We start from the raw sequence: 6,000 nt of genomic DNA on the forward strand, positions 1-6,000 counted from the left end.
AAGATTGAGTTAAGAACACTTACCCCGATATTTTCTCTGAAAATCTCCCAAAAATCATCTCAATTCGAGCTACAAATCGTTAAAAATGGAAAATGTCCCATTTTCACAACTTAAACATTCTGCCTAGTGATTTCTTCTACGTGATCGCGGACTAACTCTCGCGATCGCGAAGCACAAGTTTTTATTACCCAAAAATAACTCTACGCGATCGCGAAGCACAGTCTCCGTAAGCCTATGCGATCGCGAGCCTTCTCGCGCGATCGCGAAGCATTAAGCGCGTGGCCCAGCTTCTGCCTCGTTTCCTCTTCGCGAACGCGATCTTAGCCACGCGTTCGCATAGCACAGCTTGCCAAACCTACGCGATCGCGGACTCGCCCACGCGATTGCATAGCACAAAATTTTAGCTACCCAATTAACCCTACGCAATCGCATACCTTCTCATGCGATCGGGTAGAAGGAAACCAGAACCTGCAGAAATCAGAACTTCAGCTATCAAGCTAAGTCCAAAAATGATCCGTTAGGCATCCGAAACTCACCTGAGCTCCTCGGAACCTCAACCAAATATACCAACAAGTCCTAATACATCATACGAACTTAGTCGAGTCTTCAAATCATATGCAACAATATTAAAAACATGAATCACACATAGATTCAAGTCCAATGAACTTTGAAACTTTCAATTTCTACAAACGACGGCAGAACCTATCAAATCAAGTCCGATTGACCTCAAATTTTGCTCGCAAGTCATAAATGACATTACGGAACTATGAAAATTTTCGGAACTGGATTCCGACCTCGATATCAAAAAGCCAACTCCCCGGTCAAACATCCAAACTTAAATTCCTATTTTAGCTATTTCAAGCTTAATTTAACTACGGACTTCCAAATAAAATTTCGAATACGCTCCTATGTCCAAAATCACCATACAGAGCTGTTGGAATCATCAAAATTCTTTTCCGGGGTCGTTTTCTCAAAATGTTGACCGAAGTCAAACTTAGCATTTTAAGGCCAACTTAAACAACCAAGTGTTCCGATTTCAGCCCGAACACTTTCAAATCCCGAACCAACCATCCCTGCAACTCATAATTTATAAAAGTACATATTGAGAGTTTTATTTAGAGAAACGGGGTTCTAAAAGTCAAAATGACTGGTTGGATCATTACAGTGATCGATCCCTACAGTGAGTATTTCTTTAATGTACTAAACATTTTTTTTTGGTAACTAATAGATTAATTATACAGTTTCTATTAAGAAGGGGAGCCTTGGCGTAACGGGTAAAGTTGCTGCCATGTGATCAGGAGGTCACGGGTTCAAACCGTGGAAACAGTCTCTTGTAGAAATGCAGGGTAATATTGCGTACAATAGACCCTTGTGGTACGGCTCTTCTCCAGACCCCGCGCATAGCGAGAGCTTAGTGTACCGGATGGCCCATCTTCTACAGTTTCTAATTAGGATGAAAGTCGAGTTCAACTGGATGATGCCTTTTTCGGGTGGCCTGTTACTTACCTGCTCTAGTTTTTGTATCTGCTGCTGCTTCTTTTGGAGGAGGCTTCTGCTGCTGCTAGTTACGTGGAAATATTGTGTTTACAGATATCATCAAACGAATCAAGCTGATATAGTCGATCTTCCCATTCTTGAATCTCACACGATTTTCTTGAATTTTTTCTGTGAAGAAAGCTGTGTAAATTTTCGACATCATTATTGAACACCAGTGGGATGTAAAAGTAAAACTCAACCTTTCATCAAAGGGAATGTATATGGCAAATATGTTTGTCAAATTCTTGCATAACTGATATGATTGTCGATAGATATTTTGTTTTGAAATAATCTTGCAATATTGGGTGTCTGGTAGTCTGATACTGTCCTATTTTCATGATAATATGTTTTACACACAAGTCTAGTGAAGAACTAAGTTGAGTACTAGAATAAAAAAACAAGCTATTCATAATGAATAAACCTTATCTCATGCTTACGTCTAGACATTTAATGGTACTAATAATTAACATTGTTAGTCGTGGTGTTAGATGGTATTAATACGCGTAGCCGACATACTTGTAACGACCAAAATTTCACCCGTCGTGATGGCGCCTATCTCAATACTAGACAAACCGAAAATCTCAACAAACCACAATTTCTCTCAAGATTGAAAATATAATATTTAAATACAATACAAACACTTTCCAAAATCTGGTGTCACTCAGTACATGAGCATCTAATATGAATACAAGTCTGAAAAATATTCACACTATAATAGTCTGAGACCAAATACGGTATACAAAGAGATAGAGAAGGAGAGATAAGGTCTGCAGAACACGACAACTACCTCAAAATCTCCTGAAAATCAACCGCGCGAAAGGATCAACACCCGCTATGTCCGAAAACACCTGGATCTGCACACGAATTACATGGTGTAGTACGAGTACAACAAACTCAGCAAGTAACAATAATAAATAAGGAACTGAATATAGTAACGAGCTAGACAGTTATGATTCATTTCCAGTAATCCCAACAAAGAATAAACATGCTATCAAATCTCGCAGTGTAATGTCAAATGAATTTTTATACAGTTCCTGTTCATGTAATCCATATATCAATAATTTTTTAGAAATTTCACAACAATGACAGATAGCAACTAAGTGCAACAACAAATGGAATTCAAGTACAACCTCTCAGGACAACAATCACTCACTGGGCTCCCATCCCTCATCACTCCCTGGGCTCCCAGCCCTCATCACTCACTCAATGGGTACCCGCGCTCACTGGGGGTGTACAAACTCCGGAGGAGCTCCTACAGCCCAAGCGCTATAATTTGCACGGACAACTCATGTGCTGCACGGCCAACTCACGTGCCATAGTATAATATAAGGATCTGCACGGCCAACTCACGTGCAATAGTATAATATAAGCCAACTCACATGCTATACGGACAACTCACGTGCTATAGTATCAATATCTCACAATCAGGCCCTCGGCCTCACTCAGTAATAAATTTCTCCAGTCTCTCGGGCTCTCAATAATCATGAAACCAACCCAAACAACAATGATATGATGCATTAATAATAATAACAAAGACTGAGATAAAATGTGCAAGTAAAAACTGAGACTGAGTATATATAGCATTTAGCAGGAAATTCAACAAGTACGCGACCTCTGTGGGTCCCAACAGTACTATCACATAGCCTAAGCATGATTTCTAACATGATTTACAGTCAAATTTTATCAACACATAGAGGGCATATAGCTAACAATAAATTATTCAACTTTACAGTTTTCCGGGACGGACCAAGTCACAATCCCCTCGTTGCACGCCCATACGCCCGTCACCTAGCATGTGCGTCACCTCCAAAATAATCACATGATACCAAAATCCGGGATTTAATACCCTCGGGACCAGATTTAAAACTATTACTTTCTTCAAGCCGTAAAATTCTATTTCTGCAATGTCCTTTCCTCGTGAATTGGTCTCAAAACACCTCGAATCTGGTCATAAATAATTCGTTTCAATCAATAAAATTTATTGGAATTAATTCCACAAGAAAATAATGATTTTCCATAAAAATCTGAAAATTAGCTAAAATATCGCCCGTGGGGCCCATATCTCGGAACTCGACAAAAGTTACAAAATCTGGAAGCTCATTCAACCACGAGTCTAACTATACTAATTTTACCAAAATCCAACCCCAACTCGACCCTCAAATCTTTAATTTAAACCAATACGGTTTTCAAATTTTCCCAACTCAATTCACCAATTAAATGATAAAAACAACCATGGATTCAGGTAATTTAACCAATATTGAGTTAAGAACACTTACCCCGTTGTTTCCTCTGAAAATCACCCAAAATCGCCTCAAATCCGAGCTCCAAATCGTCAAAAACTGAAAATGGGAAAGTCCCATTTTCAGAACTTAAATTCACTGCCCAGGCTTTTCTTCTTCGCGAACGCGGTCAGTGCCTTGCATTCGCGAAGCACAAAATATCTCTCGTCCAAATTTCTCCTCCGCGAACGCGATATCACCCTCGCATTCGCGAAGCACAAAATGCCTTCTACGCGAACGCGTTTAACCCATCGCGAACGCGATGCTTCGTTCCCCCTCACTACGCGAACACGACACCCCCTACGCGAACGCGTAGACCAATTGCTTGGGGTCCTCAGCCGCTTCCTCTCTACTTCGCGAACGCGTAACACCTGTCGCATTCGCGATGCACACCCAGTCCACCCTTAGAGAACGTGTGCTTCTCTTTGCGAATGCGAAGAGCAAATATTGCCAGCCTCTCAGTTCCTCTTCGCGAACGCGAGGCTCCATTCGCGAACGCGATGAAGGAAACCAGATGGTGAATCAAAAAAATTCCAGCAGAGTTCCAAGTCCAAAATCCAACCCGTTAACCATCCGAAACTCACCCGAGCCCCTCGGGACCTCGACTAAATATACTAACAAATCCTAAAACATCATACGAACTTAGTCGAATCCTCAAATCATCTCAAACAACGCTAAAACCATGAATTGCACCCCAATTCAAGCCTAATGAACTTTGAAATTTCTAATTTCTACAAACGACTCCGGAACCTATTAAATCACGTCCGATTGACCTCAAATTTTGCACACAAGTCATAAATGACATAACAGAGGTATTCCAATTTTCATAATCGGAATCCCACCCCGATGTCAAAAAGTCAACCCTCCCGGTCAAACTTCTCAAAAATTAAACTTTCGGCATTTCAAGCCTAATTCCTCTACGGACTTCCAAATAATATTCCGGACACGCTTCTAAGTCCAAAACTATCATACGGAGCTATTGAAATCATCAAAATTCAAATCCGAGGTCGTTTATATATAGGTCCATATCCGGTCTACTTTTCTAACTTAAATTTTTCAATTATGAGACTAAGTGTCTCATTTCACTCCGAGTTCCTTCCGGACCCGAACCAACTAACCCGATAATTCATAAATCAATTGCAAGACATAAATTGAGCAGTAAATGAGGGAACGAGGTTATAATATTCAAAACGACTGGCCGGATCGTTACATTCTTCCCCTCTTAAACAAACGTTCGTCCTTGAACGGGTATAGAATAATACCTGGAGTCTCAAATAAGTGTGGATAATTGTTCTGCATCTCCTGCTCAGTCTGCCAAGTAGCTTCTCTGACTGGCCGGTCTCTCCACTGCACCTTCACTGATGCTATATTTTTTGACCTCAGCTTTCGAATCTGTCGGTCTAAAATAGCCACCGGCTCCATATCATAAGTCAAATTAACGTCCAGCTGTACTGTACTGAAATCCAGAATGTGAGACGGATCCCCGACATACTTTCGGAGCATGGATACATGGAACACTGGATGAACACCTGATAGACTAGGTGGCAAAGCAAGTTCATAAGCCACCTCTCCAATTTTCTTAAGTATCTCAAAAGGCCCAATATACCGAGGGCTCAACTTGCCATTCTTCCTGAACCTCAACACACCCTTCATGGGTGAAATCTTGAGCAGAACCTTCCCCCTAACCATGTGAACAACATCACGAACCTTCCTATCGGCATAACTCTTCTTTCTAGACTGTGCCGTGCGAAGCCGTTCCTGAATCGCTTTGACCTTCTCTAAAGCATCCTGAACCAAGTCAGTACCCAATAGCCTAACCTCACCCGGCTCAAACTAACCCACCGGATACCGACACCGTCTCCCATATAAAGCTTCATACGGAGCTATCTGAATGCTTGACTGGTAGCTATTAATGTAAGCAAACTCTGCGAGTGGCAGAAATTGATCCCAAGAACCCCCAAAATCAATGACACAAGCGCGTAGCATATCCTCCAATATCTGAATAGTACGCTCGGACTGTCCGTCCGTCTGAGGGTGAAATGTTGTACTCAACTGAACCTGTGTGTCCAATTCTCGCTACACTGCCCTCCAAAACTGTGAGGTAAACTGCGTACCCCGATCTGAAATAATGGACACTGGCACACCATGTAGGCGAACAATCTCGTGAATATAAATCCCAGCCATC

Source organism: Nicotiana tomentosiformis, chromosome 9 (assembly GCF_000390325.3).
Source record: "Nicotiana tomentosiformis chromosome 9, ASM39032v3, whole genome shotgun sequence".
Taxonomy (NCBI): Eukaryota; Viridiplantae; Streptophyta; class Magnoliopsida; order Solanales; family Solanaceae; genus Nicotiana; species Nicotiana tomentosiformis.